The sequence below is a fragment of the Bolinopsis microptera genome, chromosome 8, assembly GCF_026151205.1.
Source record: "Bolinopsis microptera isolate Bmic1 chromosome 8, MBARI_Bmic_1.0, whole genome shotgun sequence".
NCBI lineage: Eukaryota > Metazoa > Ctenophora > Tentaculata > Lobata > Bolinopsidae > Bolinopsis > Bolinopsis microptera.
In genome coordinates this window covers 6,584,208-6,599,025 of record NC_087079.1, presented here as the reverse complement: position 1 = coordinate 6,599,025, position 14,818 = coordinate 6,584,208, and positions in this window count along the sequence as shown.

Sequence of the window (14,818 nt, the reverse complement as noted above, 5' to 3'; positions counted from 1 at the left end):
GGTCATTACTCAGTACTCATCATACCAAAACAAGTAGACTTATCGACCAAATCATGCCGTCTGATTAATTACTAGTCCACATTTCAAATAGTCTGGAACTTTCTAGAATGACTTGACTTTGACCAGTGATCAAGACTCAAGCTGATGAACATTTTATAGGTGCTACACTTACCTAGAAGCGAAGAACTGAAGGTTGATAAGGTATACCCCATATATAAAACATGTACTATCTCAATATGTATCACAACAAGGATAGGTAACTCGCTCACCCTCACCTGGGTCATCATATCAAACAAAACTCATCGAACTTGTACAGGAAAAAACAACAACAAATTGGCACAAAATTCTCCAGATTCACAAGAAAAAAGAAAAAAAAACAACATCACATTATCATGACAAGGTTCCGTACAGTGGCAACATCTGCCACTGGGTTATTATCATCATCATGAGTTATAAGAATAACACGGTTGCTTAGCAACTCACTTCGCGCACTAGCAAAACTTTTTTAATAATATAATGAGACAATTTCACGTAACTAAATAGATACAAAACAGATAGTTATTCAATATACGCAAGTAAAAAGGTCCTGAAAAAAACAACAACAAACAAACTACAATTTCTACGATTTGTGTTTCTAATAATAATAATTAGTCACTAATAAGTAACTGATTAGCAACTACTATTCTATCAATGTTCCCTCAATTAATTTAGGTTCACTGGGTGCCGAAGGTGCGGGTACGGGGTCCGTTTTCAAGGAGCCCTCAGTCCAGTTGATCAGACTGTTGAAAGCGAGTTCGTACTGATAAAGCTGTTCTTTCAGCTGCTTGATCTCGCTCTGAAGAGTGCAGATCGTAATGTCCTGCTCGGTTTGGATTGATTTTTCTGATTTTTGAGAAACTGTTTCCATTAGTTTCTGATAAGTGTCTACGTCGATGATGTACGCGTTGTTACCCGTTTCCATGGGAATCTCATGAGCGATGGGCTGTTGAACCTGCACAACAGCTGGACTCTGGTTTTTAACGATCTGGCTGTTATTTTCATTAGAATAGTTCTGTTTTAGAGCCAGAAGAGAGTTCTGCAGCTCAGCGTACAGGTCCTCAGTAGAGGGTGTAGGACCGTTCGTTCGTATGACCGTCCCGTTAGTTGAGGGCGAACTGTTCACTGGAGTTGATGTCATGATAGATGAGTTGTGAGACAGGTTGGAGGGAAGGGCGTTACCGTTACTGATCTTGAAGATGGCGTGATCTGTGGTTGTGACAGGCTCTTTCTTCAGGATTGGTGTAGACATGATGGGTTCAGAAGGTAAGGCAGTGCTGCTGGAGAGGAGAACTCCGTTACTTTGGGGCGGGGAGTCTGTAAGTGCGATGTTCTGGAGACTTGAGGGCAGGCTGATGATAGGACCCTGTGTGGTGGCAACAGAGGGAGGACTGGTTCCCCCGGAGAAGGGTGGCGTGGAGATACCGTTAGTGTAGCAGCCCTGGGGACTGTTGGAGAAGCTACCCTGAGGGGTTGCGGTTCCGATGTTGGGTGTCAGGGAGTTAGTCGAGCAGGAAATGTTGTTCAGGCTATTCTCCAGGGACATCTTGTTGGCGTTGTTGTTGGCGTTGTTGTTGGAGTTGTTGCCGAAGAGAGCAGGCATGAGTGAGGTGAGAAGTTGTTGTAGTTGAGCTGCTTCTGTGTTGTTGTTCTGTATCGTGTTGGCATTAACCATTGTGTTAGCGTTTGACATCATGGATTTAGCTAACTTGTGATGTTGTGGAAAGGTTGTCTTGGCTCTCATCTGTATCTCTGCCAAAACCTCAGGGTTCGTACACCCGTTCAAGTTTTGTGTGGGTATGGCTTTAGTCTTCAGACGTTTTCTCTGTCCACCGATGCCGGTAATAGGGTAATGGTGGGAACCTGAGGTGAAGTCGTCCCTCGTGAAATGCAGCTGGCAGATAACACTGTACTGTGAAGGTTTAAAGTCAGGTCTACCTATGAGCTGTAACCACATGCTAGCCAGGGTCACGTCTGTCGGGAACCGGAAGAAGGAAATAGCAGGGTTACGTTTAGTGTTAGAGGAGCAGCCGAGCACGCAACAGTTCTTTACCATGATGACTGCCGGATCAGATGTGACAGGTTAGAGATAGTGAGAGATAGTGAGCTGAGAGAGAGAGAGGTTGGTGTGTGTTCGGTCACTTCTGGTCAGAGTGGTGTGTATGGTGGGGATTATCACTCTTATTGCTTCATGCTACACCTAGAAGGGAGATAAGGGGTTTAGATTTGATTGTTATCTTTATGTTCGTACAAGATAAGTCTATCAGAATATTATTAATTTCAATCATGTGCCAATGTGAATACGGTATGGATATTTTTAGAGAATTGTATCATTCGAGGTATGTGTGCATAGATATTTAACAAGGCAACATTGATGATAGAAAAATGTATTACCTAAACTTTAATTGCAATTCATGAATTATTGTGATTAAACTTATCAAAAATACCATAATCGTATAATAAGCGAAATGAATTCATATAAAAGGGAAGGTTTCTGTATTGAGTCGGTAAGCCCTTTTAAACAATCCGGGTACAATAATCAAACTTCGATAGGTACTGTTCCATAATTCTATCTCAATTCTTAAAGGCGATCGTGTAAAAACAGTAGGTGTGTATCATGTAAACGATTCAAAATCAATACTCAAAAGCAAGGAAACGGTCGATCTAAGTCGCGAATAAATGTGAGATTCACGCATCTGATTATAACGAATTATGTTCTCGTTCTTCAGGAAAAGCCCAAACTAAGGTCAAACAGATAACTGGAATATAAATCTTGCGATGAATGACGATCTTGTACCTTTATCATAACTTAAAGACGCCTGCCACACTATAAGAGTATAAGAGAAACGCCTGCCACACTACAGGAAAAGCTAAACATCAAGCTACTGATAGATTCCACTTCATTCGCACAAACAATACCAAATTATAACCACAACAACAAAAAACCAGCTCGGAACAAAAGCGAAACAAACAAAAAGAAACCTTCTTAAAAACTATTTGAACCAGTTAGAAGCTGAAAAGTAAGTGGATTAGGGCACACTGTCTAAGGTTTCCCCGCTGCAAGGTTAACCCTCTCGGCTCTCAGTGCCGGAATAGCTACCCAACATGGCCGTGTGGTTGGCTCGCAGCTCCACCAGGACTTTCACCTTTAGCCGACAATTGGCGAATCAACGACGCGGAAGAGGCCAGGTTGACCAATGAGGAAGAAGAGGAGAAGTCACGTGGGGTGTTTGTCGGAGAGTTGGTACACTGGCCTCCAGCTAACACAGTACAAGCTGAAGTAATTGGTATATTGAATTAAGTGCACTCTTTTAGACCAGATGGGAGGGGTTCAGATCAGCAGTTCAGCAGTTGTTTCACTCCTGCAAGTCACGTGACCAATCATTCCCAACAATTACAGGTACAAATTGGGAGAGATGGAGGGTATTTTGGGAAGGTCTGGGAAAATGTCGTGAGATCAGGCTGGGTGTTGCTGCAGTTCATTTAGGACCGGTAATCAACAATAAGGTCAAACGCTGCAATACCAACACTATCCAATAATGCCATGAAATGTAGCATGAACCATTTCAGGACACGTTATTTTTTAATTCTATATTAAAAGAAAAACGATAAAAACCACGCGCCTCGAATCTATTTTGGCTGGATGATCAAAGAACAGGACGGTGCAGGCCGCCCAACTGCAACCCTAACACCAAACGAAACTTAGCTGTTACTAAAAATAGGACCACGTCTGTTCGGCGCTGGGAGATGTTTGTTTTGTAGCCGGAAGTTCTAAAAACCAGTCAAGTCACGTGACACGGGCAATACACGCAGGTTACCTGGTTAGTGGTAGTGCACTGTGGGAATCCAGCCTGCTGATTGGTTGATCAAAGTCACGTGGGTGGGATAAAGGCGGGTGATTGGACGAGGGATAGCGGGGAGTGGGTTGCTTGTGAGCGGTAGGTACAAGCTTGTAAGATACACAGAGAGGTCGAGGGGTCACGTGACTGGTATATCCCACCAACAGAAGCAGAGAAAACTACACAACACACTGTACTAGCTTCCTACATACCAACGGTATGATTATTAAACCTTTTAAATCTAGTTATAGCGCCACTTGTCCTCCGATACTCTGACTAAATCAGGCACTAAGATGAGCCTTGATTCCCACGACAGAGCCATGAATAAAAACAGGAACATACGATATAACGGCATGATAGTATTAAAGACTCCACGAACTTGTTCAGAGGTTGGTAACATGACCGAGACTCACAAGACACTGGCCTATCTGCCAGTTAACCAGTCATCACAAGACACGACTCAGCTGCTCTTTCGAGGCAGTCAAAACACCCACGTGATTAAGTTAGAGCAATCTGATTGGCTAGTGAAAGGTTTAGAGCGTTCTAGTTGGTCAGTGTTGATCTGGTCATCCCAGGTTTGTGAACTCGGTAAACACTGTCAAGGTTTGTTGTATCAGGGTAGATGTTACGTTTGCGAGGAATGAACATTAAACAAAGTAAGACTTAACAAATGAAAGACATTCAGATATATATCTTATGTGATAAGAGTTAACAAACGAAAGACTTTATGATGTGACAAATTTATATGATAAAACCTAAAATATTACGAAAACAGATTATAGCAAAATCGAATAACTGTCATTTAACGTATTGCGAGATGAAATAACTGCCATTTAACGTATTGCGCAAGTTAAATGACAGTTATTTCATTTCAGACTGTTATCTGACTGAAATAACCTAATCTCTAATCTAACACTATAATTTAAAGTGCACCTCGGAGGTGTGCAATAATGTTACACCCGTGTAACCATTAACGGACGAACATAAAAAATAACGTAATGTTTAACTTTTAAAATAAACATCCATATTTTAATGAGACTTGGTTGTCTGAAATAAAATTACAGCTGGCCGTTGAAATGTTAGGGCTCTGGGGAAATAAAGGCCAAAATTCGTGTTTGAAAAGTTATTTGTTTGCATGAGCACGTTCTAACCAGAATAAACTTCCAGCAATAGTATAGACCGACCAATACCAACAATACTGTCACGTGTGAAAATAAATATGGTTCACCATATCCATCCAAGTGAAACAAGTGTGATAAAAACAACAAAACCAACGTTTAACCGCTTTCTGGCTGTTTACTAAGTCTTTGAGAAAACAATCGCAAGAGGTGTCTTGAGGAAGTTCCAGAAAGTTCCAGGAGAATTCACAATGTATATTCCCTAAGAGCCGTGGAGACCAAAAAACGTGTAACGATACAAAATGTCGCACCAACAATCAAACTCCTCACAACACTTGGATTCTCGGGGGCCGGAAACGAAGGGCTTCATTTTGGAGGAGCTCCCTCTCTCTTCCCTCGCAGCTCACTGACTGTACTACACCTGACCAGCCACGCGATAAGCCTCCCACCACGTGATTTTCAACTCGCCCGCTGATTGGCCAAGCAAGAGTTGACACGTTCACATGTGCGGTTACCATGGAGTCACGTGGTGTGCTGCCTGGAGTCACGTAGTGGGGTCACGTGGGGTGTATTTTAAAGCACACCCCTGCAATAAGAGGATGTTATGAGGAAGCAAAGGGAGCTCCACGCAAGATGGAAAATTGGTATTTATCTTTTGAAAACATGTGTGACTAAGGTTCCCCTAAATTACTGGAGCAGGGTGAGTGGGGTCCCTCTAATTAGGTGCCATTTCCGGGCCCAGTGGTCAAATAAGTACTCTGGATGGTTGGAATGATCACTCAATTTAATTGCGATAACAAGCACATGCTATGATTGATCCTAATTTGAAGCCAATCCATCTGGTACTAACAAGAGTAATCAAATAACGAGATATGTACGTTTCTAGTTTCCACAGCTGAAGTACTCAACAAAGTCAAAGGGTAATAAACACAGAACTCTTCAGAATACTTCAACAGTCCACAATTCACATATTCCCGACATTAATTAGATAAAAAGCCGCCCTTCTTGAACCGGACACGAATCAGGCTGTTAAACTCGTGACCGAGCGAGAGAGAGAGAGAGAGATCACCAAAGCACCTAGCGTTCAACAAAGGCAGGTCAAACAAGCATTGAGTCCTCTTCATCAAGACGAAAAACAAGCTAGAAATTAAAACTTTCACGGTCTAACCATTAATACGATGCTCGTAAAGCTCCAAATGACCAAGTGTGCTTGTCAGATAGACATGCATTACAAAGCCATAAAGGGAACTTTTTCAAGCAGTAACAAAACTTCTTACTGATGACACATAAAGTTTTCAGCTCTTAAGAGTGGCTGTGCTTATAAACTTTGTGAATGGTTCTCTGTAAAAGACAATAAATAGAGCTGAGAGAAGTGTGGTTTGGTCAATTGCACGATTCGAGAACTTTACGTGTTCAACGCTTGCTTCATTGAAATGTCCACTAAAATGAACAACATTGGGAGAGACTGACCATATTATGATGTGAAGTGTGTGTAACAGCGTGTCAAGTTAGAACTTTCGGGGCCTCCAACAACAATAGAGCTCCGAGAACAGGGGACATTGCGAGTTAGTGGCTAAATCTATAACAGCCTTAGTCTACAAGGCTTCTGTATATATCTAATCATTCATTAAATCGTCCGAATAGGAACTTTAAATTTATCTTTCAAAACAAGTAAGTATATAATATGTAGAAGCTATTAAGCCAACCAAAATTGAAGCACCAAATCAAGGCGCAAATACACAATACGTCAAGAAGCCATTGATTTGATTCAAATCATCAGAATTTCACACATAATACAGCTGTAATTACAGACTGCCGCACACCTGCAAACATAAATATTCAATGATTACCAGAAGTCCATGTAATTTGCAACCCTTGCAGTTTCGTGACATAATATTTTAAAACGAACATGCAGCTTATTCTTTATTTATAGTGGCACCAATGGATCCTAATCATTCTCCCTTCCTACAATGTTTTCCCCGAAAATACTATCACGTGATAATGACGTGATGGTTGTAATTAAATATTATGATCAATTTCCGTTTAATTTTACTAACTTGATCTGAAGACTGGTGGTGATGAAAACCATATTTGCTTTCAGTTTTATTGGTCATTGCTTGAAATTAATTGGTTAAGGCCACAGGGGGGGGTCGAGGCTTCAAAAAATGCAAAAAAATATTATGCTTTGAATCAATATATATTTTTGTGGTGGATACTTTGCCACCACTCATTTTTCTGTAGCTATTTTACTTTTTTTAATAAATGAGGTTAACCAATTCTTCCTTAACCTCATTTTTTTGATAAATCGATAATGGAGGGCAGAAATATTGATGCCATTACAACTGAAAACTACGATAAGCTTTGTTTTTATTGTTTTTGTGTTATTTCAGCAGTTAAACTTTGAAAAATATAGAAATAAAGGCAAAATACTCAAAAATCACATAACATAAAAAACAGTTTTTTGCCTCTCCTGAAAACCTCGAATTTTTGACTTCAAAATCTATCTTCTCCTAGAGTTTTTATCCATTTCACCTCAAATTTGGAACTTATGTTCCTGACATAAATTTAAAAGTTTGTTATGTAACGATTGTTGTAATTTTGCTCCTAACTCTTTTTATGAGGTTAACCATTTTAAATTTTGTAACCCGCACTCATGGTTAACCTCATATCTCAGCTTTGGAAAAAGATATCATAAATCGTTACATAACAAAAACTCAAAATACCTTGAAGAACATTGTTGCCAAGTTACAAGGTTCTAAGTCATAAACTGAAAAAGAAGATAGATTTTGAACACGATTTCATTTAAAGTTTTCATTTACAATAGAATTACAGGTAAACCTCAAAATTCAACGCGCGATATCTTCAAATAGGAAACTTTGTTTTCGGTAAGGACAAAAGCATTTGAAAATTTAGAACGAGCTCTACAACATATCTCAAAATCTCAAAATCGACCTCGGACCCCCCCCCCTGTGGCCTTAATCATTGTCAAGTTTCAGAAAAAATTTCCCAAGTCTATGAAGCTGTATTGACCAACGACAGAAACTTTTCATAGTGAATCATCTTATAAACTTTCAAATAAATTGAATCTGGAAATTTCATAATTTAAAATCAAACTTAATAACTAAGAAGTATTCAAGAATAATCGAATTTACAAATTTATTGCCACAGAACTAAGGTTTTTGATGTAGAGCGATTACGAAGATGTTACCAAGCCAGGCATAAGTATTAAGTAAGCTCTACCCTTTAAGCCCCAGAAAGAATCTAGACAGTAAATTCATGTGAATTTCACCCAATTCTTATTTATTCACTACTAGAAACACATGACATTAAACAAGTAATTAAGGCAAGCTGTTTAAGAGCAGTTTTGTACCGTTTATGTACCGTTTATGTACCAGATCATCAGTTTAACACGATTCTAGAGCCAGTATAATACAAAAGTATTTAGTGATTGGTCTCTATGGGACACAAAAGTGATGACACAAAAGTGGTCACTTGCTGGTCATTGACTGGCCACCAATGATCTAGTAACCATTAGTTTGCTGTTGGTTGATCATTTGAGGGGTCACTTACTGACTGCCAACCATTTAGCGACCTCTACCTGTCTATTGGTTGATCAATGATCATTGAATGGCTACTATTAATCTGAATAACCTCTGTTTAATCCAATATGACTAATAATTCTAGATGGTCATTAATTAACTAACTGCCACTTAGTGGCCATTTAATGGCTATTAGATGGTCATTGAAAAGTCACTAGCTGGTTAGTGCTAATCACAATTAACTATGACTCAGTATGAAATCGTTGGCTTAAAAAAAACGTCATGTACTGACATCAGAATTGTAAAATCCGGATTGGAATATTATTTATGAGTCGCATAGTTGAAATGTTTTTCTATGTATAGTCATTGATGATTAAAACTTCACAAAAGTAAGATAGCTGATATAAGATAAAAGTATTACTGCTAAGGTAAGAAGTAAGATTATGGCCTCATCGATGAAGAATGCTGTTGCTGTACATGTATACAATTTTAACATGCAGATCCTTGTTTGGAGAAACTTTTGCCCATTACAAAATATTTTCGCCAAACCTGTTAAGCCAGTGGCGTAACGAAAGGGCCCCGCTGTGCGGGGGGCGCCATCTTAGGGGGGCGCAAATCGTCGTATGAATGCGGAAAAATTTTGAAAAACTAGCAAAACTGTGCGTTTTGCTCTAGAAACACACTTTTTTAGATATTTTACCAGGGTATCCTCTAAAATCACCTAATTTGTTCAATTTTAGGGAGGGGGCGCCAACAGGGGGGCGCATTTTCGGTGGGGGCGCCAACAGGCAACGTTACGACACTGGTTTAAGCACAATGCAGTTATTGGTTACTATCACTGCTAGAACAAAATAATTTTAAGATAAATCTAGAACATTTTAAAAAGAATTGTATCCTAAAAATAATTTGTTATGAACATCATAGAAACCAGAAAGCAATTGGTCTAAAGTATGAGGGTCGACCTAAAATTAACATAATTCCAAAATATGAAAGAACTAACAGTAACAATTATGTAATAAATGGCGGATTAAATGATATTACAAAATCATACCAACCGAACCAAAACTCAGTTTCAACAAAAAATCGATATTCAAAATTAAACAAAGAATTGCATATCTGAATAATTTATTGCAATCCACACATACACTAATATAATGGGCCAATTGCAGGAGTTTATGATAATGGATATGATATATTATATGAAGCATATCATTGATACTACAATAATGCTAATAGGGTCCTACAATCAGTCCACGAGTACACATTGGCTAATAAATTACATGTTAACGCCAATAAAAGTTGCTATATAGAATTCAATACAGCTAAAAGAAAACTTGATGATCAATCTTTATTAATTGAAAATAGACTTTACCTCAATGGCCTACCTCTCTCAAAGGTGCAGGAAACGAAATTCCTGGGAGTAATTGTCGACGAAGGCCTAACTTTCAATCCCTATAGAGACAAACTAGTTAGAAAACTCTTGTCCTGTTCTGGGAGGCTATACATGATTAAGGATAAAATTCCATCATCTATCCATAAGGACCTGTACCACACACTGTTTGAAAGTCACCTATCTTATGGCATTACCGTTTGGGGAGGTGCAAGTAATAATAAACTTCAACCACTATTTGTAGCCCAGAAAAAGTGTGTTTGTATCATGTTTGGTGACAAAAAAGCATACCTTGATAAATTTATGACATGTGCTAGGACTAGACCTATCAGTGAACGGAAACTTACTAGCAAATTCTTTGAGAGAGAGCACACCAAGCCAATTTTTGCTCGTCAATCACTCATGACATTGCATAATTTATACGCGTATCACTGCTGCAATGAACTTTTTAAAGTCTTTAAGTATCGAACACCAATTGCACTATTTGAACTTTTCTGTTTGTCTAAAAGACCCGGCAAAGAAACTCTTCTTATAACAACCATGCCCTCAAACAGTTTCGTTTACAAATCTAGTTGCCTTTGGAATTCATTCCGTCAGATGTTGGCACTGAACGACCTTGAAATCACTCATGGTGTATTCAAATCAAAGGTAAAAAAAGTCATTCTCTCGTCTCAGGGTAAAGGTGACAAGAATACCTGGGCCCCTTTGGCAAACTTTCTGAACTCAGGCAGCTTGAACAACTAAATTTGAAAAAGTAAAACTTCTTGTCTGAATGAACTATTAGAACCTCAAGAAGCTGATCCGCATGTCTCCGCTACTAAAATGTTTAATGAGCCCAATCACTCATCACTTAACAGTTTAATCTTCAAAGTGAGTTGTACAATCTAGGTTGTTTTAAGTAGCTGTTGATAGTGTAAAACAGGAGTGACTTGATCGTTTTCATAACTTCGATTTACAATTTGTACCATAATAAAACTAGCACTGCCATGGGGTTCAAAAAGGGTCATTGTAAGCCTTCAGCGTAATGGTCCTAAGTCTCTGCCCCATGCAGTGCCTGTCAGCATCAGCTAACAGAATAGCCCTAACATAACGATCAAGCCACAAATTAGGTTCTATAATGATTTAATATTGTTGAATAAAGAGATTTGAATATAATATTTGTTTTATTCTAATATTTTTTATTCTGATTGAATCGAGAAACAAGTTTTAAGTTTGCTATTCAGCCATAATACTGTTCTGAGATTTATATTAAAACCATTATCACCATTAACTGACGTGAAAACTTTGAAGACAGGAGTTGATGCATGCCAATAAAATATACTCGTACATTGTTAATTACAAACCAAGCCAAGGCATTACTTGTCATACGTTGTATGACCCGCCGCGCACGAAGTGCGCGGCTCCCCTGTATCGTCGAAGACGATACAATATAGTGAAACAATACATTATAGTGATACACTATAGTGAAGCGACAGTGGGGGTCACCACGTGATACAAGGCATTACACGGATTTTTAATAATTATATGCAACCATATTGTATTTTCATGGCGCGGCTCACATTTCCACAAAATACAAAATATAAATTTCGTGATTCGAAACCAAACTTTTTATAATACATTTAAATTGAATTTAAATATTTATATTGTAGCGTGATGCGTTACTGTGCCGCACCGCGCACTCAATGAGGCTTCTCACAGCTAGATCGGCGAAATGCGCTACTGTGCCGCGCCGAGCTGCGATGAATTGACATCATCAATTAAGTGTGAAGCTTGTTGTAGGTTTACAACCTACCAGGACGCGCCGAGTTGGACTCGTCGACAGTCCTGTAATTCCTAATAATTGGAACAAATATTTTACGAGTATTACCCGTTAAGAAGCTTGTATCAAAATAATTTTTGGCATGGCTAAACAATTTGTGGCTAAACTGTAAACAGCCAATATTCAAGAGTTTATTATCGGATGTTTAAATTTAACTATGTTTATTATGATTTTATTATTCATTGTAATATTGGCAATAAAATTTAAATTTTGTTTTACATAAAAATTTTGTTTTTACTTAAATTACTTAAATGATACATTTTAATTTTAAATGCTGAAAAAACAATAATATTTAAGTCGATTTTTGAAAACCACGCGGCGCAGCTTACATTAAAATCAACAAAAATCGATTTCTTTAACTGAGCTGATAAGAACAAATTTCCGACGGCCCCAGTACTTTGAAAATTAAAGAAGTTCGAAAAGAGCACCGGGATGAGCGCTTATTAATTTGAAAGAATAAGATTCACAATGTTAAAAGTAACGCTAATTGCTCTACGAGGTTTTATATATATATTACAGAGGCAATAAATTGGACAGAAAATATGAGACACCTTTATCAGAAGTCTCTTACAACCTCATCCCTGCCCCTATTATATGATGGAGTCCGAGTAGATGTGTATATAATCACAAATCAAGAGGCTTACATATGAACATATTGACATGGATCAAAACATCTCGCTGAAAAGATCAGCCTAAAGAAAGGCCAACAATATTGTGATGTGATGTCATTTGCCAGACGCAGACTGCGTTTTGATCTACTCAGAACCCGTATAATCTCTATCAGGGGGTACAGAGGTACCAGAACCCTTCCACCCACGGCAATAAGTGATTTGGACCTTAACCTGATCAACACTCTTAAACCCTAAAAGGTCATGGAGTGCTTGTTGGATGGGGGTCTAAACTGCTTTTTGTTGTGATGTGATTTAGTGGATTTTATATATATATATATTATTACAAAGGGTTTTATTTTTACCTCAGTTTTTAAATTTGTACCATTTTTACAGAATTTTTATATAGGGTCATTGCTATATTATGTGTATATTGTTTGAAGGGGGGGGTGTCACGTCCGTCTATGTCCGCTTGTCTCATAGAATCCAAAAAGGACAGGACATAGGCGGACATAGGCGGACATAGGCGGACATAGACGGACATAGGCGGACATAGGCGGACATAGGCGGACATAGACGGACATAGGCGGACATAGGCGGACATTAATGGACACCTAAATTGCTAAATAAAATGTTCAATTTTTGCTGTTATAGGGGGATCATGTTTTTTGTCCGTTCGGTACCCTATATTTTCAAAACGGACAAAAAATAGAGCGGACAAAAACGGACAAAAATGGACAAAAACGGACAAAAATGGAAATAACATTTAGATGCTTCCTCCTTCTACTCTTCCTCCTCCTCCCGCTGGGTCTTCCTGATCTTCCTCAGTCCTCTTCCTCCTCCCCTCCTCAGTCCTCCTCCTACTCCTCCTCCTCGTCCTCAGTCCTCCTCATCAGTCCTCAACAGTCCTCCTCCTCCCCAGTCCTCCTCCTCCTGAGTCCTCCTCCTGGGTCCTCCTCCTGGGTCCTCCTCTTCATCCTCCTCCTCTTCCTCCTCAGTCCTCAGTCCTCCTCAGTCCTCCTCCTCATCCTTCTCCTCAGTCCTCCATCCTCCTCCTCAGTACTCCCCCAGTCCCCCTCCTCCTCCTCCTATTCAGTCCTCCTCCTCCTCCTCCTCCTTCTCAGTCCTCCTCAGTCCTCCTCCTCCTCCTCCTCCTCTTCCCTCTCAGTCATCCTCCTCAGCCATCCTCCTCAGTCCTCCTCCTCAGTCCTCCTCCTCCTGGGTCCTCCTCCTCCTGGGTCATCCTCCTCCTCTTCCTCCTCGGTCCTCAGTCCTCCTCCTCCTGGGTCCTCCTCCTCATCCTTCTCGTCAGTCCTCCTCCTCATCCTTCTCGTCAGTCCTCCTCCTCCCCAGTCCTCTCCCAGTCCCCCTCCTTCTCCTCCTCCTATTCAGTCATCCTCCTCCTCCTCCTCAGTTCTCCTCAGTCCTCCTTCTCATTTCTCCTAAGTCCTCCTCCTGAGTCCTCCTCCTGAGTCCTCCTCCTCTTCCTTCTGAGTCCTCCTCCTCCTCCCTCTCTTCTGAGTCCTCCTCCTGAGTCCTCCTCCTCCTCAGTCATCGTCAGTCATCCTCCTCAGCCATCCTACCCAGCCATCCTCCTCCTCCTCCTGGGTCCTCCTCCTCCTCCTCCTTCTCAGTCATCGTCAGTCCTCCTCCTCAGTCTTCCTCAGTCCTCCTCCTCCTCCTGGGTCCTCCTCCTCCTCCTCCTCCTGGGTCCTCCTGGGTCTTCCTGATCCTCCCCAGTCCTCTTCCTCCTCCCCTCCTCAGTCCTCCTCCTACTCTTCCTCCTCGTCCTCAGTCCTCTTCATCAGTCCTCAACAGTTCTCCTCCTCCCCAGTCCTCATCCTCCTCCTGGGGCCTTTTCCTGGGTCCTCCTCCTGGGTCCTCCTCCTCCTGGGTCCTCCTTTTCCTCCTCAGTCCTTCTCCTCCTCCTCCTCAGTCCTCTTCCTCCTCTTCCTCATCCTCCTCCCTCTCAGTCATCCTCCTCAGCCATCGGGGGGATGCAACGTCAATTAATGTCAGTATTCCATAAAAACCCCAAACTGACATTGACATTAATTGACATTAATTGACATTAATTGACATTAATTGACATCAATTGACATTAATTGACATCAATTGACATTAATTGACATTAATTGACATTAATTGACATTAATTTGTCTTGAAATTTGAGATTATCATTATTCGATAAATATTCAAGATATTCACGTCTATGTACCGTAAGTTAGACCGGTTCAAAAAAACAAAATGTCCTTGAATAATTATGAGTATGTTCTTATCTGTTGATCCTTAGGTTCAAAGACCACCAAAAAAAATTTCAGCTTCCAACTCTTCCATCTTCGGTCCCCACCGGCCACGCCCATATTTTATTGGTTTCTTATACAGGTAAAATATCTAGAATCGGCTTTTTTAGTATGAAGGAGTAATGTTAGCTGTTTAAGATTCGTTATTCAAATATAAATGTCATGA